Consider the following 24169-nt stretch of genomic DNA (forward strand, 5'->3'; position numbering starts at 1 on the left):
TGCAAAAACGCAAGCTATAAAATGATTAAAAATTCACAAAAACAACAAACAAAAACAACAACAAAACCAAAACACGTTGTAATGAGATTCAACCCCTTTTACTTAATTGACTAAAATAAAATTAAAATTATCCTTAACTTATAGAAGGGTGGGTGGGTGGTTTTAAATTGAAACTGCTATGCTACTGTTGTAGGTCGAGCAAAACCAAGGTGACTAGTATAGCTAGAAAATTGAAGAAAACTGGAGCTAGAAATTGCGTCCCAATTTCGGTGCTGGTCTATCATCCAGGGTGTTTTGTCTCCCGACCAAGCTGTTTGAGAATAACCCAAAATGCTGACACAGTAGCCTGCTGAATAGGAATAAAACCAATTCAGCATACAGGAGTACGTCGTTCGCCCGACATAACAACATTTAAGATTGAGGCTTAAATGTCTTTATGTCGCGACACCACTCTCGCATATTTACACAATACACACGTACACCACTTCCATCCTCATACCGCACCATCTAAAACTTCACCCTGGTAGTAACATTTCCAACATTTATTGAGCTGGTATATACACATGTGTATCCACACGTCCACAAACTCCCCTGACTGGGGTTCAAAATTCCACGAGCAACAAACTTGCTGCTGTACATTCCTCTTTAAGCAAAAAAAACCCTGACCTATCCATGCACAATCAAACATTTAGCTGTTCTGAGTCACTATTCCTCAGCCACAATTACATAAGTTCAAAACAAACATATTGTTGTTCAATCAGGTTAATACTTTTTGGCATAATCGGGCGCAGAGTGGGGAGATAGACATAACCACAGGCAGCAATTATCCACTTTTTTAAACACAAAATTTAGAAATGCACCCCCTCCGCTTCTCTGTATCCAATTGCCCTCATCTGTACCAGCGAATCAGCAGGCCCCTGGCTGACGTCTCAGCTCTGTTTTGCCCATTACGTACTATACTTGCAGAAGTAATCTGGTGGAGTCCACCAACCAAATCACTCTGTTTAGCACGCCAACCCCTGGCTCTCACAGGGGGAGAAAGACTAGCAATGGATACAGGTCGGTAATGGTGCAGCCACAGGACCCTCCTCCACTGAACCAGGCCACAACAACATGGCCTTTTGTAAGGGCTCAATCCTGGGAGGATCCTGCAGATATCGTTAAAGTTACTGATCCTGCAGATATCGTTAAAGTTACTGAATAGTGTGTGCTTCCAAGCAGAATTACTTTCGCCTGTGGCCATGTCTATCTTATGCCAACAAATTGCTAGCAATTTACCCCACATCTGCCCGCCCTAATTATACCTATGAGCTGTCTCTCTAAGTTCGCAACAAAGAGTGTGTTGCCCCACTCGCTGAGGTGTACACCATCTGCGGCGAGGCACCGGCTGTCGTTGCTTATGTTACAGCAACTGCTAGATTAACTTAAAATGAAAAGTTATTCTATTATACGCCTAACTTACCCCCCCCCCCCCCCTTCAGATGAACACTTGTTATTGTTGCGAATTGATTTTAACAACTTGCCCAATTTACGAAACCTGTGAAAATCCGCCATCTTGTGTCACTGGGTTCCCTAAGTTATACCCTTATGTATACCCGTACGGCTTGTGATTTCCACCTTCCCAATATCTTTTTCTCTTCCATTGTCCTACCGCTTATGACAGCTGTAGTTGCAGCTCCAATACGGAACTCCAAGACATAGGCCACTGTCTGCCTGTCCTCTTGCCTGTCCATAAAGGATTTGGCAAGGAGAATTGCCAGGTCGATGGATTTCCCCTCCACAATCTTTCTTCTGACATCATGTGCCACTGTTATAGAGAGGTGGTCCATTCTATGACCCCTGTGTCCTTCCGCCCCTTTCTCGAAAGCGTCTTCCAAAAATCTCAGCCTCTCACGTAATTCCCGTGTACTTGGATCGGTTCCGCTCGTGGGCGCTGGAGTGCGGGCATCCGACGATGTTGTCGCATCCTGTCTGGTCTCTCGCCCATCAACCCACCAGTCTCGCTGGCTCGGGCCCGGCCGCCCAGGGCCACAGTCTCGCTCCCGGCTGCCCATGGTCTCCGTCTCGCTGGCTCGGTCCTGGCTGCCCATGCCCACTCGGCCCTGTTTGCTGCTGCACTGGGCTGCGTGACCTCAGTCTGGCTGGTCGCCTGCCAGCCCCCCCGGCGTTGAGGTCGTCCTCTCCCAGACATCTGTAACACTCAGACTATAACTAGTTGAATTACCGTGTTAGAACCCAGTGTTGTTCTTCCTTCTGCCGTTTCTGTAGCGGCAAGGTCCAGCCCGATGAGACCACAGCTTTAGCCCCCCCCCCTAATTATTTAAGGTTCTTGCCCAAGTAGTTTTTAGTAGAACTTGTCCCCCCTAAATTCGACAATTAAAAACATGTCTGCGTTTGATATTAAACTTTTCAAACTTATTGTGATTGCTTTTCCTTCATTATTAGTAATCACTGTGTCCTCGAATTCCTTAGTTCCCATTGAAAACAGTACAGCACTACATGGGAGGTAACTTGTGACCCCCTATGACGGGTACTCTGTTATCCGGTAGTTACCTCCCTTCCTTTAATTTACCCTTACATGGCAAAACGAAACCGTCGTGTTTTCCAAATTGTCGTGCTGTACCAAAATTGACTGCGGTGTCCATCTCCTATCCCTGTAAACGTGACCAGGCAAATTACAACATGCCCCCGGCCTTTACTAGCACCAACTTCCCCCCTTTTCTGCGACTATTATGAGTGGCTGCTGCTCGGTCACTTCGACAGTGTGCGTAAGACGATCAGCTCCCGGCATGTATCACCCCTTTTCAATAATTATGCTGACCGAATTTTGCTACAAAATACACGAGCTACAAGGCGACTGCTGAGAAAGTTGTGGTATCCTAGAGATTGGATTCCCCATGAAGAAGTGTCAGTCAAAAGTATTGCCTACCTACCGTGAACACTCACCACACCCCAGCAAAAAGTAGGTCACGGTGTCGTGGACGCCGGTTCCGCGGCCGGTTTTCCTTTGTCTTACCCTCGACTCCGATGTGACTCGTCAGACACTACCAAAACTTCGTTCTCCTCGTCGAATCGATACTACATGCATTGGTTTACAATGAGCGGCAGTAAAATTAAACTTGGAGAATACCGTCACGCTCATAAGATGATTGCCTATGTCCTTTTTTTATGTTTTGAGAAAAACGCAAAAAACTTTCTTTTGTTTCTGATCAATCTGCCTATCATTTTAGTTGTAAGTTGTAAGCTGCCCATCTTGAGTGGTGACAGCTGGATAAACGTGAGATAAAGAGCTGACAGCAATATTTTTAATCGGCACAGAGAGAGCTTTTGCATACTTTCACATTCTCAAAACAAGTCTTCCTGTATCACAAAGAAAAATTGCCTAACTCAAGAAAGGAGATCGGCAGTTTTGCTCAAGTTACCGTGGCAATGGTTTCCGATGGTCTGAGAGGTTGTACTCTCTAACACATGCATGATAGATACCCTTCCAGTAGCTTCCCCTGTAGTTTCACTACAGAAATGCCTAACACTGAGATAGGTATTTTTCTTATGAGCGTGACAATACATGGAATAACCTAGTTTTCTGGGTAGTTATTGAAGAGACTTATACAAATAAATAGAAAAAATTGAAATACTAATGTTGCTATGGAAACAGCTGCCATATTGGATTTCTAGGAAATGGTTTTACAGCAACATCATACATCAGACATGCATAATATTTGGCACAAGGATACACATGACTTGTATCTGCAATCATATAGAACGATATTTTGACTAAATTTGAATTAATTTTTGTATTAAGGATTAATGATTTTCTAACTGCTTATTCATTAATCTTTATTTCAAAAATTAGTTTTTTTGTCAAAATATCGTTCTATATGATTGTCGATAAAAGTCTTATGTATCTTTGACTTTGTGCCAAATATTAAGCATTTCTGATGTATGATGTTGTAAAACCATTTCCCAGAAATCCAATATGGCGCTGTGTATGCCAGTTTCCATAGCGACGGCAATCTATGTCCTTTAGTTTTCGCAATTTTTTCATTTCTTTATATAAGTCACTTCAATAACTACCCAGAAAACTAAGTTACTCCATATATTTTCCATGTTTCATTTTGGTCATTCTAGTGCCGCTCATTGCAAGTTAATCAAAAGTCCACCCCCCCCCCCCCCACTCACAATTTATATGCTCATTAAAGCAAGTCAAATTAAATACCTTTTTTTTTAATTGAAAAGGATCTTAGATTTAAGGAAAAATCAGTATTTCCATCTGTAAAAAAAATCAATAACAAGAGGCGAAGCCTTCAATGCTCACGTAAGAAATCGACAAACAGTAACACAAACTCAATCACTCCGTCACACATACACACACACACAGTAAGCATAGGTGACACGGTGCAAGAGTGCGAGACACTAGATCTGTCTGTCTGTAGCCTACTCAAGTTACGGGGACACGACTACCACATGGCCAGATCGACACTGCGCTTTCGACAGCGCTTCCTCGCGCAGACACTGGAAACACGCTGTGCAGATTAACCTGTAGGAAATCTTCTTTATCTATTTTTCTGGAGCTACGAAACCGAACAATGTGAAATCATGAGTCGTCTTCTCCGAATCGGCGAACTGCAGCTCGGTGATAACTAGATCTATACCACAATCCTTCACGCGATCTGACCTAACCTTAACCCCGACCTGTCAGCTGTTTTTACCCCCCCCCCCCCCCCAAAAAAAAAAAATAATAAACCACGTCCACCACCCGTTTTCATTGGACACACACTTTAACTACATACGTGCCGACGAAATGTTGATCATTGCTTCAATACTTTAAAGCTGTTGCTTGAATAACAACCAGGTAAAATTAGTATTTCGGTGTTCAGTCAAATGTTAAAGTTTCTACCACAGACATACATACATACGCACGCACGCACGCACAGACAGACAAAAGTTAGCATCGCATCTAGGCTACACTTACGTGAGCCAAAAATGAAAAAAGTACATTCTGATACAAGTTGAGACCGTTTTGATAAGCCTGAGGTCTCAGACGGCCACTCTAAGAAGTCAAGGAGTAGGCAGTACAAGAAGTATTTGTAACTATCTACACATGTTAGGTTTGGCTGAAGTATTTCTAAAATAGGATTAAACAAGTCGCGTAAGGCGAAAATACAATATTTAGTCAAGTAGCTGTCGAACTCACAGAATGAAACTGAACGCAATGCAACGCAGCAAGACCGTATACTCGTGGTCCACCGCTCACGGCATAGGCAGTGAAATTGACAAGAAGAGCGGGGTAGTGGTTACGCTATGCTGCATAGCACGCTTTTCTGTACCTCTCTTCGTTTTAACTTTCTGAGCGTGTTTTTAATCCAAACATATCATATCTATATGTTTTTGGAATCAGGAACCGACAAGGAATAAGATGAAACTGTTTTTAAATTGATTTGGAATATTTAATTTTGATAATAATTTTTATATATTTAATTTTCAGAGCTTGTTTTTAATCCGAATATAACATATTTATATGTTTTTGGAATCAGCAAATGATGGAGAATAAGTTAAACGTAAATTTGGATCGTTTTATAAATTTTTATTTTTTTTCACAATTTTCAGATTTTTAATGACCAAAGTCATTAATTAATTTTTAAGCCACCAAGCTGAAATGCAATACCGAAGTCCGGGCTTCGTCGAAGATTACTTGACCAAAATTTGAACCAATTTGGTTGAAAAATGAGGGCGTGACAGTGCCGCCTCAACTTTCACGAAAAGCCGGATATGACGTCATCAAAGACATTTATCAAAAAAATGAAAAAAACGTTCGGGGATTTCATACCCAGGAACTCTCATGTCAAATTTCATAAAGATCGGTCCAGTAGTTTAGTCTGAATCGCTCTACACACACACACACACACACACACACACACACACACGCACAGACAGACAGACACACATACACCACGACCCTCGTTTCGATTCCCCCTCGATGTTAAAATATTTAGTCAAAACTTGACTAAATATAAAAAGATATTCAAGAAAAGTATATGTGTGAACAACACCACAGCAGTTTGAGAAATTGCTTTGGGTCGGGGTTTGTGGTGTTTCCGAATGTGACATACTTACCTGGCACGGGAGACACCTTGATCAACAAGGGGGTACTCCTGGGGCGAGGCCTGTCCATTGCACTACACGTGCGGGCTGACCCCTACGATCATCACAAATGTTGATGACTCGAGTGTGTAATTTCTTGGTGAGGGGGACTGCGTTCGCGCTATCCCCTGCAAGTGAAACAATGAAAATGAAAAGTCCACCCTCCCCACTCACAATTTATATGCTCATTAAACCAAGTCAAATACATTTTTTTTAATTGAAAAAGGATCTTAGATTTAAGGAAAAATCAGTATTTCCATCTGTAAAAAAATCAATAAAAATAAAAAGGGTACAATCTGTCCACTTGTTTGGGTTTATTGTTACATTCTGATATGATTGAGACCGTTTTGATAAGCCGGAGGTCTCAGACGGTCTAAGAAGTCAAGGAGTAGGCAGTACATGTTCAGGCGTGGGAAATGCATAAAGAGGAACAAAGGCCAAGGGAAAGCGTTGAAGAATGGATGGAGAAACACGCATAAAAGAAACAAGGAGCGAAGAGAACCCTGTCTATCAAGGGAAGTCATCCATCTTGATTTTTAATGTTTTCTCGAAAGAGTTGTCTTAACTGAAAGGGTATTTCCATTGTGGCTCCTTGTGATCAAATAGCAATGCTCATTTTAACTCGCTGAAATAGGGCACCAGCAATTAAACAAAATGTAGCGTTTTATAGGTGTGGTGAACGTATGATTACTGATTCTAAAAGACAATAATTAACTAATGTAAGACAATATTTATTAAGCCGCAATCTTTAGAGATACACTGAGAAGTACTCAGATCTGATTGGTTGCTAACAATAGACATTATAGTTGTCTTGAGCATAGTTGCTGTCCTGAGCATAGTAGCTGTTCTGAACATATTTTCCAGGACAGGGCTATGTTTTAATATTAATCAACAAAATATTGTAGTCATGTGAATATTTAAAATCAACATTACTACATGTATTTGTAACTATCTACACATGTTAGGTTTGGCTGAAGTATTTCTAATAATAATAGGATTAAAAAAGATATTCAAGAAAAGTATATGTGTGAACAACACCACAGCAGTTTGAGAAATTGCTTTGGGTCGGGGTTTGTGGTGTTTCCGAATGTGGCATACTTACCTGGCACGGGAGACACCTTGATCAACAAGGGGGTACTCCTGGGGCGAGGCCTGTCCATTGCACTACACGGGCGGGCTGACCCCTACGATCATCACAAATGTTGATGACTCGAGTGTGTAATTTCTTGGTGAGGGGGACTGCGTTCGCGCTATCCCCTGCAAGTGAAACAATGAAAATGAAAAGTCCACCCTCCCCACTCACAATTTATATGCTCATTAAACCAAGTCAAATACATTTTTTTTAATTGAAAAAGGATCTTAGATTTAAGGAAAAATCAGTATTTCCATCTGTAAAAAAATCAATAAAAATAAAAAGGGTACAATCTGTCCACTTGTTTGGGTTTATTGTTACATTCTGATATGATTGAGACCGTTTTGATAAGCCGGAGGTCTCAGACGGTCTAAGAAGTCAAGGAGTAGGCAGTACATGTTCAGGCGTGGGAAATGCATAAAGAGGAACAAAGGTCAAGGGAAAGCGTTGAAGAATGGATGGAGAAACACGCATAAAAGAAACAAGGAGCGAAGAGAACCCTGTCTATCAAGGGAAGTCATCCATCTTGATTTTTAATGTTTTCTCGAAAGAGTTGTCTTAACTGAAAGGGTATTTCCATTGTGGCTCCTTGTGATCAAATAGCAATGCTCATTTTAACTCGCTGAAATAGGGCACCAGCAATTAAACAAAATGTAGCGTTTTATAGGTGTGGTGAACGTATGATTACTGATTCTAAAAGACAATAATTAACTAATGTAAGACAATATTTATTAAGCCGCAATCTTTAGAGATACACTGAGAAGTACTCAGATCTGATTGGTTGCTAACAATAGACATTATAGTTGTCTTGAGCATAGTTGCTGTCCTGAGCATAGTAGCTGTTCTGAACATATTTTCCAGGACAGGGCTATGTTTTAATATTAATCAACAAAATATTGTAGTCATGTGAATATTTAAAATCAACATTACTACATGCATTTGTAACTATCTACAAATGTTAGGTTTGGCTGAAGTATTTCTAATAATAATAGGATTAAAAAAGATATTCAAGAAAAGTATATGTGTGAACAACACCACAGCAGTTTGAGAAATTGCTTTGGGTCGGGGTTTGTGGTGTTTCCGAATGTGGCATACTTACCTGGCACGGGAGACACCTTGATCAACAAGGGGGTACTCCTGGGGCGAGGCCTGTCCATTGCACTACACGGGCGGGCTGACCCCTACGATCATCACAAATGTTGATGACTCGAGTGTGTCATTTCTTGGTGAGGGGGACTGCGTTCGCGCTATCCCCTGCAAGTGAAACAATGAAAATGAAAAGTTCACCCTCCCCACTCACAATTTATATGCTCATTAAACCAAGTCAAATACATTTTTTTTAATTGAAAAAGGATCTTAGATTTAAGGAAAAATCAGTATTTCCATCTGTAAAAAAATCAATAAAAATAAAAAGGGTACAATCTGTCCACTTGTTTGGGTTTATTGTTACATTCTGATATGATTGAGACCGTTTTGATAAGCCGGAGGTCTCAGACGGTCTAAGAAGTCAAGGAGTAGGCAGTACATGTTCAGGCGTGGGAAATGCATAAAGAGGAACAAAGGTCAAGGGAAAGCGTTGAAGAATGGATGGAGAAACACGCATAAAAGAAACAAGGAGCGAAGAGAACCCTGTCTATCAAGGGAAGTCATCCATCTTGATTTTTAATGTTTTCTCGAAAGAGTTGTCTTAACTGAAAGGGTATTTCCATTGTGGCTCCTTGTGATCAAATAGCAATGCTCATTTTAACTCGCTGAAATAGGGCACCAGCAATTAAACAAAATGTAGCGTTTTATAGGTGTGGTGAACGTATGATTACTGATTCTAAAAGACAATAATTAACTAATGTAAGACAATATTTATTAAGCCGCAATCTTTAGAGATACACTGAGAAGTACTCAGATCTGATTGGTTGCTAACAATAGACATTATAGTTGTCTTGAGCATAGTTGCTGTCCTGAGCATAGTAGCTGTTCTGAACATATTTTCCAGGACAGGGCTATGTTTTAATATTAATCAACAAAATATTGTAGTCATGTGAATATTTAAAATCAACATTACTACATGTATTTGTAACTATCTACACATGTTAGGTTTGGCTGAAGTATTTCTAATAATAATAGGATTAAAAAAGATATTCAAGAAAAGTATATGTGTGAACAACACCACAGCAGTTTGAGAAATTGCTTTGGGTCGGGGTTTGTGGTGTTTCCGAATGTGGCATACTTACCTGGCACGGGAGACACCTTGATCAACAAGGGGGTACTCCTGGGGCGAGGCCTGTCCATTGCACTACACGGGCGGGCTGACCCCTACGATCATCACAAATGTTGATGACTCGAGTGTGTCATTTCTTGGTGAGGGGGACTGCGTTCGCGCTATCCCCTGCAAGTGAAACAATGAAAATGAAAAGTCCACCCTCCCCACTCACAATTTATATGCTCATTAAACCAAGTCAAATACATTTTTTTTTAATTGAAAAAGGATCTTAGATTTAAGGAAAAATCAGTATTTCCATCTGTAAAAAAATCAATAAAAATAAAAAGGGTACAATCTGTCCACTTGTTTGGGTTTATTGTTACATTCTGATATGATTGAGACCGTTTTGATAAGCCGGAGGTCTCAGACGGTCTAAGAAGTCAAGGAGTAGGCAGTACATGTTCAGGCGTGGGAAATGCATAAAGAGGAACAAAGGTCAAGGGAAAGCGTTGAAGAATGGATGGAGAAACACGCATAAAAGAAACAAGGAGCGAAGAGAACCCTGTCTATCAAGGGAAGTCATCCATCTTGATTTTTAATGTTTTCTCGAAAGAGTTGTCTTAACTGAAAGGGTATTTCCATTGTGGCTCCTTGTGATCAAATAGCAATGCTCATTTTAACTCGCTGAAATAGGGCACCAGCAATTAAACAAAATGTAGCGTTTTATAGGTGTGGTGAACGTATGATTACTGATTCTAAAAGACAATAATTAACTAATGTAAGACAATATTTATTAAGCCGCAATCTTTAGAGATACACTGAGAAGTACTCAGATCTGATTGGTTGCTAACAATAGACATTATAGTTGTCTTGAGCATAGTTGCTGTCCTGAGCATAGTAGCTGTTCTGAACATATTTTCCAGGACAGGGCTATGTTTTAATATTAATCAACAAAATATTGTAGTCATGTGAATATTTAAAATCAACATTACTACATGCATTTGTAACTATCTACACATGTTAGGTTTGGCTGAAGTATTTCTAATAATAATAGGATTAAAAAAGATATTCAAGAAAAGTATATGTGTGAACAACACCACAGCAGTTTGAGAAATTGCTTTGGGTCGGGGTTTGTGGTGTTTCCGAATGTGGCATACTTACCTGGCACGGGAGACACCTTGATCAACAAGGGGGTACTCCTGGGGCGAGGCCTGTCCATTGCACTACACGGGCGGGCTGACCCCTACGATCATCACAAATGTTGATGACTCGAGTGTGTCATTTCTTGGTGAGGGGGACTGCGTTCGCGCTATCCCCTGCAAGTGAAACAATGAAAATGAAAAGTCCACCCTCCCCACTCACAATTTATATGCTCATTAAACCAAGTCAAATACATTTTTTTTTAATTGAAAAAGGATCTTAGATTTAAGGAAAAATCAGTATTTCCATCTGTAAAAAAATCAATAAAAATAAAAAGGGTACAATCTGTCCACTTGTTTGGGTTTATTGTTACATTCTGATATGATTGAGACCGTTTTGATAAGCCGGAGGTCTCAGACGGTCTAAGAAGTCAAGGAGTAGGCAGTACATGTTCAGGCGTGGGAAATGCATAAAGAGGAACAAAGGTCAAGGGAAAGCGTTGAAGAATGGATGGAGAAACACGCATAAAAGAAACAAGGAGCGAAGAGAACCCTGTCTATCAAGGGAAGTCATCCATCTTGATTTTTAATGTTTTCTCGAAAGAGTTGTCTTAACTGAAAGGGTATTTCCATTGTGGCTCCTTGTGATCAAATAGCAATGCTCATTTTAACTCGCTGAAATAGGGCACCAGCAATTAAACAAAATGTAGCGTTTTATAGGTGTGGTGAACGTATGATTACTGATTCTAAAAGACAATAATTAACTAATGTAAGACAATATTTATTAAGCCGCAATCTTTAGAGATACACTGAGAAGTACTCAGATCTGATTGGTTGCTAACAATAGACATTATAGTTGTCTTGAGCATAGTTGCTGTCCTGAGCATAGTAGCTGTTCTGAACATATTTTCCAGGACAGGGCTATGTTTTAATATTAATCAACAAAATATTGTAGTCATGTGAATATTTAAAATCAACATTACTACATGTATTTGTAACTATCTACACATGTTAGGTTTGGCTGAAGTATTTCTAATAATAATAGGATTAAAAAAGATATTCAAGAAAAGTATATGTGTGAACAACACCACAGCAGTTTGAGAAATTGCTTTGGGTCGGGGTTTGTGGTGTTTCCGAATGTGGCATACTTACCTGGCACGGGAGACACCTTGATCAACAAGGGGGTACTCCTGGGGCGAGGCCTGTCCATTGCACTACACGGGCGGGCTGACCCCTACGATCATCACAAATGTTGATGACTCGAGTGTGTAATTTCTTGGTGAGGGGGACTGCGTTCGCGCTATCCCCTGCAAGTGAAACAATGAAAATGAAAAGTTCACCCTCCCCACTCACAATTTATATGCTCATTAAACCAAGTCAAATACATTTTTTTTAATTGAAAAAGGATCTTAGATTTAAGGAAAAATCAGTATTTCCATCTGTAAAAAAATCAATAAAAATAAAAAGGGTACAATCTGTCCACTTGTTTGGGTTTATTGTTACATTCTGATATGATTGAGACCGTTTTGATAAGCCGGAGGTCTCAGACGGTCTAAGAAGTCAAGGAGTAGGCAGTACATGTTCAGGCGTGGGAAATGCATAAAGAGGAACAAAGGTCAAGGGAAAGCGTTGAAGAATGGATGGAGAAACACGCATAAAAGAAACAAGGAGCGAAGAGAACCCTGTCTATCAAGGGAAGTCATCCATCTTGATTTTTAATGTTTTCTCGAAAGAGTTGTCTTAACTGAAAGGGTATTTCCATTGTGGCTCCTTGTGATCAAATAGCAATGCTCATTTTAACTCGCTGAAATAGGGCACCAGCAATTAAACAAAATGTAGCGTTTTATAGGTGTGGTGAACGTATGATTACTGATTCTAAAAGACAATAATTAACTAATGTAAGACAATATTTATTAAGCCGCAATCTTTAGAGATACACTGAGAAGTACTCAGATCTGATTGGTTGCTAACAATAGACATTATAGTTGTCTTGAGCATAGTTGCTGTCCTGAGCATAGTAGCTGTTCTGAACATATTTTTCCAGGACAGGGCTATGTTTTAATATTAATCAACAAAATATTGTAGTCATGTGAATATTTAAAATCAACATTACTACATGTATTTGTAACTATCTACACATGTTAGGTTTGGCTGAAGTATTTCTAATAATAATAGGATTAAAAAAGATATTCAAGAAAAGTATATGTGTGAACAACACCACAGCAGTTTGAGAAATTGCTTTGGGTCGGGGTTTGTGGTGTTTCCGAATGTGGCATACTTACCTGGCACGGGAGACACCTTGATCAACAAGGGGGTACTCCTGGGGCGAGGCCTGTCCATTGCACTACACGGGCGGGCTGACCCCTACGATCATCACAAATGTTGATGACTCGAGTGTGTAATTTCTTGGTGAGGGGGACTGCGTTCGCGCTATCCCCTGCAAGTGAAACAATGAAAATGAAAAGTTCACCCTCCCCACTCACAATTTATATGCTCATTAAACCAAGTCAAATACATTTTTTTTAATTGAAAAAGGATCTTAGATTTAAGGAAAAATCAGTATTTCCATCTGTAAAAAAATCAATAAAAATAAAAAGGGTACAATCTGTCCACTTGTTTGGGTTTATTGTTACATTCTGATATGATTGAGACCGTTTTGATAAGCCGGAGGTCTCAGACGGTCTAAGAAGTCAAGGAGTAGGCAGTACATGTTCAGGCGTGGGAAATGCATAAAGAGGAACAAAGGTCAAGGGAAAGCGTTGAAGAATGGATGGAGAAACACGCATAAAAGAAACAAGGAGCGAAGAGAACCCTGTCTATCAAGGGAAGTCATCCATCTTGATTTTTAATGTTTTCTCGAAAGAGTTGTCTTAACTGAAAGGGTATTTCCATTGTGGCTCCTTGTGATCAAATAGCAATGCTCATTTTAACTCGCTGAAATAGGGCACCAGCAATTAAACAAAATGTAGCGTTTTATAGGTGTGGTGAACGTATGATTACTGATTCTAAAAGACAATAATTAACTAATGTAAGACAATATTTATTAAGCCGCAATCTTTAGAGATACACTGAGAAGTACTCAGATCTGATTGGTTGCTAACAATAGACATTATAGTTGTCTTGAGCATAGTTGCTGTCCTGAGCATAGTAGCTGTTCTGAACATATTTTCCAGGACAGGGCTATGTTTTAATATTAATCAACAAAATATTGTAGTCATGTGAATATTTAAAATCAACATTACTACATGTATTTGTAACTATCTACACATGTTAGGTTTGGCTGAAGTATTTCTAATAATAATAGGATTAAAAAAGATATTCAAGAAAAGTATATGTGTGAACAACACCACAGCAGTTTGAGAAATTGCTTTGGGTCGGGGTTTGTGGTGTTTCCGAATGTGGCATACTTACCTGGCACGGGAGACACCTTGATCAACAAGGGGGTACTCCTGGGGCGAGGCCTGTCCATTGCACTACACGGGCGGGCTGACCCCTACGATCATCACAAATGTTGATGACTCGAGTGTGTCATTTCTTGGTGAGGGGGACTGCGTTCGCGCTATCCCCTGCAAGTGAAACAATGAAAATGAAAAGTCCACCCTCCCCACTCACAATTTATATGCTCATTAAACCAAGTCAAATACATTTTTTTTTAATTGAAAAAGGATCTTAGATTTAAGGAAAAATCAGTATTTCCATCTGTAAAAAAATCAATAAAAATAAAAAGGGTACAATCTGTCCACTTGTTTGGGTTTATTGTTACATTCTGATATGATTGAGACCGTTTTGATAAGCCGGAGGTCTCAGACGGTCTAAGAAGTCAAGGAGTAGGCAGTACATGTTCAGGCGTGGGAAATGCATAAAGAGGAACAAAGGTCAAGGGAAAGCGTTGAAGAATGGATGGAGAAACACGCATAAAAGAAACAAGGAGCGAAGAGAACCCTGTCTATCAAGGGAAGTCATCCATCTTGATTTTTAATGTTTTCTCGAAAGAGTTGTCTTAACTGAAAGGGTATTTCCATTGTGGCTCCTTGTGATCAAATAGCAATGCTCATTTTAACTCGCTGAAATAGGGCACCAGCAATTAAACAAAATGTAGCGTTTTATAGGTGTGGTGAACGTATGATTACTGATTCTAAAAGACAATAATTAACTAATGTAAGACAATATTTATTAAGCCGCAATCTTTAGAGATACACTGAGAAGTACTCAGATCTGATTGGTTGCTAACAATAGACATTATAGTTGTCTTGAGCATAGTTGCTGTCCTGAGCATAGTAGCTGTTCTGAACATATTTTCCAGGACAGGGCTATGTTTTAATATTAATCAACAAAATATTGTAGTCATGTGAATATTTAAAATCAACATTACTACATGTATTTGTAACTATCTACACATGTTAGGTTTGGCTGAAGTATTTCTAATAATAATAGGATTAAAAAAGATATTCAAGAAAAGTATATGTGTGAACAACACCACAGCAGTTTGAGAAATTGCTTTGGGTCGGGGTTTGTGGTGTTTCCGAATGTGGCATACTTACCTGGCACGGGAGACACCTTGATCAACAAGGGGGTACTCCTGGGGCGAGGCCTGTCCATTGCACTACACGGGCGGGCTGACCCCTACGATCATCACAAATGTTGATGACTCGAGTGTGTCATTTCTTGGTGAGGGGGACTGCGTTCGCGCTATCCCCTGCAAGTGAAACAATGAAAATGAAAAGTCCACCCTCCCCACTCACAATTTATATGCTCATTAAACCAAGTCAAATACATTTTTTTTTAATTGAAAAAGGATCTTAGATTTAAGGAAAAATCAGTATTTCCATCTGTAAAAAAATCAATAAAAATAAAAAGGGTACAATCTGTCCACTTGTTTGGGTTTATTGTTACATTCTGATATGATTGAGACCGTTTTGATAAGCCGGAGGTCTCAGACGGTCTAAGAAGTCAAGGAGTAGGCAGTACATGTTCAGGCGTGGGAAATGCATAAAGAGGAACAAAGGTCAAGGGAAAGCGTTGAAGAATGGATGGAGAAACACGCATAAAAGAAACAAGGAGCGAAGAGAACCCTGTCTATCAAGGGAAGTCATCCATCTTGATTTTTAATGTTTTCTCGAAAGAGTTGTCTTAACTGAAAGGGTATTTCCATTGTGGCTCCTTGTGATCAAATAGCAATGCTCATTTTAACTCGCTGAAATAGGGCACCAGCAATTAAACAAAATGTAGCGTTTTATAGGTGTGGTGAACGTATGATTACTGATTCTAAAAGACAATAATTAACTAATGTAAGACAATATTTATTAAGCCGCAATCTTTAGAGATACACTGAGAAGTACTCAGATCTGATTGGTTGCTAACAATAGACATTATAGTTGTCTTGAGCATAGTTGCTGTCCTGAGCATAGTAGCTGTTCTGAACATATTTTCCAGGACAGGGCTATGTTTTAATATTAATCAACAAAATATTGTAGTCATGTGAATATTTAAAATCAACATTACTACATGTATTTGTAACTATCTACACATGTTAGGTTTGGCTGAAGTATTTCTAATAATAATAGGATTAAAAAAGATATTCAAGAAAAGTATATGTGTGAACAACACCACAGCAGTTTGAGAAATTGCTTTGGGTCGGGGTTTGTGGTGTTTCCGAATGTGGCATACTTACCTGGCACGGGAGACACCTTGATCAACAAGGGGGTACTCCTGGGGCGAGGCCTGTCCATTGCACTACACGGGCGGGCTGACCCCTGCGATCATCACAAATGTTGATGACTCGAGTGTGTCATTTCTTGGTGAGGGGGACTGCGTTCGCGCTATCCCCTGCAAGTGAAACAATGAAAATGAAAAGTCCACCCTCCCCACTCACAATTTATATGCTCATTAAACCAAGTCAAATACATTTTTTTTTAATTGAAAAAGGATCTTAGATTTAAGGAAAAATCAGTATTTCCATCTGTAAAAAAATCAATAAAAATAAAAAGGGTACAATCTGTCCACTTGTTTGGGTTTATTGTTACATTCTGATATGATTGAGACCGTTTTGATAAGCCGGAGGTCTCAGACGGTCTAAGAAGTCAAGGAGTAGGCAGTACATGTTCAGGCGTGGGAAATGCATAAAGAGGAACAAAGGTCAAGGGAAAGCGTTGAAGAATGGATGGAGAAACACGCATAAAAGAAACAAGGAGCGAAGAGAACCCTGTCTATCAAGGGAAGTCATCCATCTTGATTTTTAATGTTTTCTCGAAAGAGTTGTCTTAACTGAAAGGGTATTTCCATTGTGGCTCCTTGTGATCAAATAGCAATGCTCATTTTAACTCGCTGAAATAGGGCACCAGCAATTAAACAAAATGTAGCGTTTTATAGGTGTGGTGAACGTATGATTACTGATTCTAAAAGACAATAATTAACTAATGTAAGACAATATTTATTAAGCCGCAATCTTTAGAGATACACTGAGAAGTACTCAGATCTGATTGGTTGCTAACAATAGACATTATAGTTGTCTTGAGCATAGTTGCTGTCCTGAGCATAGTAGCTGTTCTGAACATATTTTCCAGGACAGGGCTATGTTTTAATATTAATCAACAAAATATTGTAGTCATGTGAATATTTAAAATCAACATTACTACATGTATTTGTAACTATCTACACATGTTAGGTTTGGCTGAAGTATTTCTAATAATAATAGGATTAAAAAAGATATTCAAGAAAAGTATATGTGTGAACAACACCACAGCAGTTTGAGAAATTGCTTTGGGTCGGGGTTTGTGGTGTTTCCGAATGTGGCATACTTACCTGGCACGGGAGACACCTTGATCAACAAGGGGGTACTCCTGGGGCGAGGCCTGTCCATTGCACTACACGGGCGGGCTGACCCCTACGATCATCACAAATGTTGATGACTCGAGTGTGTAATTTCTTGGTGAGGGGGACTGCGTTCGCGCTATCCCCTGCAAGTGAAACAATGAAAATGAAAAGTTCACCCTCCCCACTCACAATTTATATGCTCATTAAACCAAGTCAAATACATTTTTTTTAATTGAAAAAGGATCTTAGATTTAAGGAAAAATCAGTATTTCCATCTGTAAAAAAATCAATAAAAATAAAAAGGGTACAATCTGTCCACTTGTTTGGGTTTATTGTTACATTCTGATATGATTGAGACCGTTTTGATAAGCCGGAGGTCTCAGACGGTCTAAGAAGTCAAGGAGTAGGCAGTACATGTTCAGGCGTGGGAAATGCATAAAGAGGAACAAAGGTCAAGGGAAAGCGTTGAAGAATGGATGGAGAAACACGCATAAAAGAAACAAGGAGCGAAGAGAACCCTGTCTATCAAGGGAAGTCATCCATCTTGATTTTTAATGTTTTCTCGAAAGAGTTGTCTTAACTGAAAGGGTATTTCCATTGTGGCTCCTTGTGATCAAATAGCAATGCTCATTTTAACTCGCTGAAATAGGGCACCAGCAATTAAACAAAATGTAGCGTTTTATAGGTGTGGTGAACGTATGATTACTGATTCTAAAAGACAATAATTAACTAATGTAAGACAATATTTATTAAGCCGCAATCTTTAGAGATACACTGAGAAGTACTCAGATCTGATTGGTTGCTAACAATAGACATTATAGTTGTCTTGAGCATAGTTGCTGTCCTGAGCATAGTAGCTGTTCTGAACATATTTTCCAGGACAGGGCTATGTTTTAATATTAATCAACAAAATATTGTAGTCATGTGAATATTTAAAATCAACATTACTACATGCATTTGTAACTATCTACACATGTTAGGTTTGGCTGAAGTATTTCTAATAATAATAGGATTAAAAAAGATATTCAAGAAAAGTATATGTGTGAACAACACCACAGCAGTTTGAGAAATTGCTTTGGGTCGGGGTTTGTGGTGTTTCCGAATGTGGCATACTTACCTGGCACGGGAGACACCTTGATCAACAAGGGGGTACTCCTGGGGCGAGGCCTGTCCATTGCACTACACGGGCGGGCTGACCCCTACGATCATCACAAATGTTGATGACTCGAGTGTGTCATTTCTTGGTGAGGGGGACTGCGTTCGCGCTATCCCCTGCAAGTGAAACAATGAAAATGAAAAGTCCACCCTCCCCACTCACAATTTATATGCTCATTAAACCAAGTCAAATACATTTTTTTTTAATTGAAAAAGGATCTTAGATTTAAGGAAAAATCAGTATTTCCATCTGTAAAAAAATCAATAAAAATAAAAAGGGTACAATCTGTCCACTTGTTTGGGTTTATTGTTACATTCTGATATGATTGAGACCGTTTTGATAAGCCGGAGGTCTCAGACGGTCTAAGAAGTCAAGGAGTAGGCAGTACATGTTCAGGCGTGGGAAATGCATAAAGAGGAACAAAGGTCAAGGGAAAGCGTTGAAGAATGGATGGAGAAACACGCATAAAAGAAACAAGGAGCGAAGAGAACCCTGTCTATCAAGGGAAGTCATCCATCTTGATTTTTAATGTTTTCTCGAAAGAGTTGTCTTAACTGAAAGGGTATTTCCATTGTGGCTCCTTGTGATCAAATAGCAATGCTCATTTTAACTCGCTGAAATAGGGCACCAGCAATTAAACAAAATGTAGCGTTTTATAGGTGTGGTGAACGTATGATTACTGATTCTAAAAGACAATAATTAACTAATGTAAGACAATATTTATTAAGCCGCAATCTTTAGAGATACACTGAGAAGTACTCAGATCTGATTGGTTGCTAACAATAGACATTATAGTTGTCTTGAGCATAGTTGCTGTCCTGAGCATAGTAGCTGTTCTGAACATATTTTCCAGGACAGGGCTATGTTTTAATATTAATCAACAAAATATTGTAGTCATGTGAATATTTAAAATCAACATTACTACATGTATTTGTAACTATCTACACATGTTAGGTTTGGCTGAAGTATTTCTAATAATAATAGGATTAAAAAAGATATTCAAGAAAAGTATATGTGTGAACAACACCACAGCAGTTTGAGAAATTGCTTTGGGTCGGGGTTTGTGGTGTTTCCGAATGTGGCATACTTACCTGGCACGGGAGACACCTTGATCAACAAGGGGGTACTCCTGGGGCGAGGCCTGTCCATTGCACTACACGGGCGGGCTGACCCCTACGATCATCACAAATGTTGATGACTCGAGTGTGTAATTTCTTGGTGAGGGGGACTGCGTTCGCGCTATCCCCTGCAAGTGAAACAATGAAAATGAAAAGTCCACCCTCCCCACTCACAATTTATATGCTCATTAAACCAAGTCAAATACATTTTTTTTAATTGAAAAAGGATCTTAGATTTAAGGAAAAATCAGTATTTCCATCTGTAAAAAAATCAATAAAAATAAAAAGGGTACAATCTGTCCACTTGTTTGGGTTTATTGTTACATTCTGATATGATTGAGACCGTTTTGATAAGCCGGAGGTCTCAGACGGTCTAAGAAGTCAAGGAGTAGGCAGTACATGTTCAGGCGTGGGAAATGCATAAAGAGGAACAAAGGTCAAGGGAAAGCGTTGAAGAATGGATGGAGAAACACGCATAAAAGAAACAAGGAGCGAAGAGAACCCTGTCTATCAAGGGAAGTCATCCATCTTGATTTTTAATGTTTTCTCGAAAGAGTTGTCTTAACTGAAAGGGTATTTCCATTGTGGCTCCTTGTGATCAAATAGCAATGCTCATTTTAACTCGCTGAAATAGGGCACCAGCAATTAAACAAAATGTAGCGTTTTATAGGTGTGGTGAACGTATGATTACTGATTCTAAAAGACAATAATTAACTAATGTAAGACAATATTTATTAAGCCGCAATCTTTAGAGATACACTGAGAAGTACTCAGATCTGATTGGTTGCTAACAATAGACATTATAGTTGTCTTGAGCATAGTTGCTGTCCTGAGCATAGTAGCTGTTCTGAACATATTTTCCAGGACAGGGCTATGTTTTAATATTAATCAACAAAATATTGTAGTCATGTGAATATTTAAAATCAACATTACTACATGTATTTGTAACTATCTACACATGTTAGGTTTGGCTGAAGTATTTCTAATAATAATAGGATTAAAAAAGATATTCAAGAAAAGTATATGTGTGAACAACACCACAGCAGTTTGAGAAATTGCTTTGGGTCGGGGTTTGTGGTGTTTCCGAATGTGGCATACTTACCTGGCACGGGAGACACCTTGATCAACAAGGGGGTACTCCTGGGGCGAGGCCTGTCCATTGCACTACACGGGCGGGCTGACCCCTACGATCATCACAAATGTTGATGACTCGAGTGTGTAATTTCTTGGTGAGGGGGACTGCGTTCGCGCTATCCCCTGCAAGTGAAACAATGAAAATGAAAAGTCCACCCTCCCCACTCACAATTTATATGCTCATTAAACCAAGTCAAATACATTTTTTTTAATTGAAAAAGGATCTTAGATTTAAGGAAAAATCAGTATTTCCATCTGTAAAAAAATCAATAAAAATAAAAAGGGTACAATCTGTCCACTTGTTTGGGTTTATTGTTACATTCTGATATGATTGAGACCGTTTTGATAAGCCGGAGGTCTCAGACGGTCTAAGAAGTCAAGGAGTAGGCAGTACATGTTCAGGCGTGGGAAATGCATAAAGAGGAACAAAGGTCAAGGGAAAGCGTTGAAGAATGGATGGAGAAACACGCATAAAAGAAACAAGGAGCGAAGAGAACCCTGTCTATCAAGGGAAGTCATCCATCTTGATTTTTAATGTTTTCTCGAAAGAGTTGTCTTAACTGAAAGGGTATTTCCATTGTGGCTCCTTGTGATCAAATAGCAATGCTCATTTTAACTCGCTGAAATAGGGCACCAGCAATTAAACAAAATGTAGCGTTTTATAGGTGTGGTGAACGTATGATTACTGATTCTAAAAGACAATAATTAACTAATGTAAGACAATATTTATTAAGCCGCAATCTTTAGAGATACACTGAGAAGTACTCAGATCTGATTGGTTGCTAACAATAGACATTATAGTTGTCTTGAGCATAGTTGCTGTCCTGAGCATAGTAGCTGTTCTGAACATATTTTCCAGGACAGGGCTATGTTTTAATATTAATCAACAAAATATTGTAGTCATGTGAATATTTAAAATCAACATTACTACATGCATTTGTAACTATCTACACATGTTAGGTTTGGCTGAAGTATTTCTAATAATAATAGGATTAAAAAAGATATTCAAGAAAAGTATATGTGTGAACAACACCACAGCAGTTTGAGAAATTGCTTTGGGTCGGGGTTTGTGGTGTTTCCGAATGTGGCATACTTACCTGGCACGGGAGACACCTTGATCAACAAGGGGGTACTCCTGGGGCGAGGCCTGTCCATTGCACTACACGGGCGGGCTGACCCCTACGATCATCACAAATGTTGATGACTCGAGTGTGTAATTTCTTGGTGAGGGGGACTGCGTTCGCGCTATCCCCTGCAAGTGAAACAATGAAAATGAAAAGTCCACCCTCCCCACTCACAATTTATATGCTCATTAAACCAAGTCAAATACATTTTTTTTTAATTGAAAAAGGATCTTAGATTTAAGGAAAAATCAGTATTTCCATCTGTAAAAAAATCAATAAAAATAAAAAGGGTACAATCTGTCCACTTGTTTGGGTTTATTGTTACATTCTGATATGATTGAGACCGTTTTGATAAGCCGGAGGTCTCAGACGGTCTAAGAAGTCAAGGAGTAGGCAGTACATGTTCAGGCGTGGGAAATGCATAAAGAGGAACAAAGGTCAAGGGAAAGCGTTGAAGAATGGATGGAGAAACACGCATAAAAGAAACAAGGAGCGAAGAGAACCCTGTCTATCAAGGGAAGTCATCCATCTTGATTTTTAATGTTTTCTCGAAAGAGTTGTCTTAACTGAAAGGGTATTTCCATTGTGGCTCCTTGTGATCAAATAGCAATGCTCATTTTAACTCGCTGAAATAGGGCACCAGCAATTAAACAAAATGTAGCGTTTTATAGGTGTGGTGAACGTATGATTACTGATTCTAAAAGACAATAATTAACTAATGTAAGACAATATTTATTAAGCCGCAATCTTTAGAGATACACTGAGAAGTACTCAGATCTGATTGGTTGCTAACAATAGACATTATAGTTGTCTTGAGCATAGTTGCTGTCCTGAGCATAGTAGCTGTTCTGAACATATTTTCCAGGACAGGGCTATGTTTTAATATTAATCAACAAAATATTGTAGTCATGTGAATATTTAAAATCAACATTACTACATGTATTTGTAACTATCTACACATGTTAGGTTTGGCTGAAGTATTTCTAATAATAATAGGATTAAAAAAGATATTCAAGAAAAGTATATGTGTGAACAACACCACAGCAGTTTGAGAAATTGCTTTGGGTCGGGGTTTGTGGTGTTTCCGAATGTGGCATACTTACCTGGCACGGGAGACACCTTGATCAACAAGGGGGTACTCCTGGGGCGAGGCCTGTCCATTGCACTACACGGGCGGGCTGACCCCTACGATCATCACAAATGTTGATGACTCGAGTGTGTAATTTCTTGGTGAGGGGGACTGCGTTCGCGCTATCCCCTGCAAGTGAAACAATGAAAATGAAAAGTCCACCCTCCCCACTCACAATTTATATGCTCATTAAACCAAGTCAAATACATTTTTTTTTAATTGAAAAAGGATCTTAGATTTAAGGAAAAATCAGTATTTCCATCTGTAAAAAAATCAATAAAAATAAAAAGGGTACAATCTGTCCACTTGTTTGGGTTTATTGTTACATTCTGATATGATTGAGACCGTTTTGATAAGCCGGAGGTCTCAGACGGTCTAAGAAGTCAAGGAGTAGGCAGTACATGTTCAGGCGTGGGAAATGCATAAAGAGGAACAAAGGTCAAGGGAAAGCGTTGAAGAATGGATGGAGAAACACGCATAAAAGAAACAAGGAGCGAAGAGAACCCTGTCTATCAAGGGAAGTCATCCATCTTGATTTTTAATGTTTTCTCGAAAGAGTTGTCTTAACTGAAAGGGTATTTCCATTGTGGCTCCTTGTGATCAAATAGCAATGCTCATTTTAACTCGCTGAAATAGGGCACCAGCAATTAAACAAAATGTAGCGTTTTATAGGTGTGGTGAACGTATGATTACTGATTCTAAAAGACAATAATTAACTAATGTAAGACAATATTTATTAAGCCGCAATCTTTAGAGATACACTGAAGTACTCAGATCTGATTGGTTGCTAACAATAGACATTATAGTTGTCTTGAGCATAGTTGCTGTCCTGAGCATAGTAGCTGTTTCTGAACATATTTTCCAGGACAGGGCTATGTTTTAATATTAATCAACAAAATATTGTAGTCATGTGAATATTTAAAATCAACATTACTACATGTATTTGTAACTATCTACACATGTTAGGTTTGGCTGAAGTATTTCTAATAATAATAGGATTAAAAAAGATATTCAAGAAAAGTATATGTGTGAACAACACCACAGCAGTTTGAGAAATTGCTTTGGGTCGGGGTTTGTGGTGTTTCC

At 39.1% G+C, this 24169-nt stretch overlaps 16 non-coding genes across 16 annotated transcripts; all 16 read left to right on the forward strand.

The window, feature by feature from the left end:
• Window positions 1–6106: 6106 nt before the first annotated feature.
• Window positions 6107–6272, forward strand: LOC138983393 (U1 spliceosomal RNA). Its single transcript, XR_011461130.1, has one exon. It is a non-coding gene; the product is annotated as a U1 spliceosomal RNA (small nuclear RNA).
• Window positions 6273–7235: 963 nt separating this feature from the next.
• Window positions 7236–7401, forward strand: LOC138983447 (U1 spliceosomal RNA). The gene has a single exon (XR_011461175.1). It is a non-coding gene; the product is annotated as a U1 spliceosomal RNA (small nuclear RNA).
• Window positions 7402–8364: 963 nt separating this feature from the next.
• Window positions 8365–8530, forward strand: LOC138983382 (U1 spliceosomal RNA). The gene has a single exon (XR_011461119.1). It is a non-coding gene; the product is annotated as a U1 spliceosomal RNA (small nuclear RNA).
• Window positions 8531–9493: 963 nt separating this feature from the next.
• Window positions 9494–9659, forward strand: LOC138983383 (U1 spliceosomal RNA). The gene has a single exon (XR_011461120.1). It is a non-coding gene; the product is annotated as a U1 spliceosomal RNA (small nuclear RNA).
• Window positions 9660–10623: 964 nt separating this feature from the next.
• Window positions 10624–10789, forward strand: LOC138983384 (U1 spliceosomal RNA). The gene has a single exon (XR_011461121.1). It is a non-coding gene; the product is annotated as a U1 spliceosomal RNA (small nuclear RNA).
• Window positions 10790–11753: 964 nt separating this feature from the next.
• LOC138983360 (U1 spliceosomal RNA) lies at window positions 11754–11919 on the forward strand. The gene has a single exon (XR_011461098.1). It is a non-coding gene; the product is annotated as a U1 spliceosomal RNA (small nuclear RNA).
• A 964-nt stretch (window positions 11920–12883) lies between these two features.
• Window positions 12884–13049, forward strand: LOC138983361 (U1 spliceosomal RNA). Its single transcript, XR_011461099.1, has one exon. It is a non-coding gene; the product is annotated as a U1 spliceosomal RNA (small nuclear RNA).
• Window positions 13050–14012: 963 nt separating this feature from the next.
• On the forward strand, window positions 14013–14178 carry LOC138983385 (U1 spliceosomal RNA). The gene has a single exon (XR_011461122.1). It is a non-coding gene; the product is annotated as a U1 spliceosomal RNA (small nuclear RNA).
• Window positions 14179–15142: 964 nt separating this feature from the next.
• LOC138983386 (U1 spliceosomal RNA) lies at window positions 15143–15308 on the forward strand. Its single transcript, XR_011461123.1, has one exon. It is a non-coding gene; the product is annotated as a U1 spliceosomal RNA (small nuclear RNA).
• Window positions 15309–16272: 964 nt separating this feature from the next.
• On the forward strand, window positions 16273–16438 carry LOC138983380 (U1 spliceosomal RNA). The gene has a single exon (XR_011461117.1). It is a non-coding gene; the product is annotated as a U1 spliceosomal RNA (small nuclear RNA).
• Window positions 16439–17402: 964 nt separating this feature from the next.
• Window positions 17403–17568, forward strand: LOC138983362 (U1 spliceosomal RNA). The gene has a single exon (XR_011461100.1). It is a non-coding gene; the product is annotated as a U1 spliceosomal RNA (small nuclear RNA).
• A 963-nt stretch (window positions 17569–18531) lies between these two features.
• On the forward strand, window positions 18532–18697 carry LOC138983387 (U1 spliceosomal RNA). Its single transcript, XR_011461124.1, has one exon. It is a non-coding gene; the product is annotated as a U1 spliceosomal RNA (small nuclear RNA).
• Window positions 18698–19661: 964 nt separating this feature from the next.
• Window positions 19662–19827, forward strand: LOC138983363 (U1 spliceosomal RNA). Its single transcript, XR_011461101.1, has one exon. It is a non-coding gene; the product is annotated as a U1 spliceosomal RNA (small nuclear RNA).
• A 963-nt stretch (window positions 19828–20790) lies between these two features.
• Window positions 20791–20956, forward strand: LOC138983364 (U1 spliceosomal RNA). The gene has a single exon (XR_011461102.1). It is a non-coding gene; the product is annotated as a U1 spliceosomal RNA (small nuclear RNA).
• Window positions 20957–21919: 963 nt separating this feature from the next.
• LOC138983366 (U1 spliceosomal RNA) lies at window positions 21920–22085 on the forward strand. Its single transcript, XR_011461104.1, has one exon. It is a non-coding gene; the product is annotated as a U1 spliceosomal RNA (small nuclear RNA).
• A 964-nt stretch (window positions 22086–23049) lies between these two features.
• Window positions 23050–23215, forward strand: LOC138983367 (U1 spliceosomal RNA). The gene has a single exon (XR_011461105.1). It is a non-coding gene; the product is annotated as a U1 spliceosomal RNA (small nuclear RNA).
• Window positions 23216–24169: the final 954 nt, after the last annotated feature.

Source organism: Littorina saxatilis, linkage group LG12 (assembly GCF_037325665.1).
Source record: "Littorina saxatilis isolate snail1 linkage group LG12, US_GU_Lsax_2.0, whole genome shotgun sequence".
Classification (NCBI taxonomy): Eukaryota; Metazoa; Mollusca; class Gastropoda; order Littorinimorpha; family Littorinidae; genus Littorina; species Littorina saxatilis.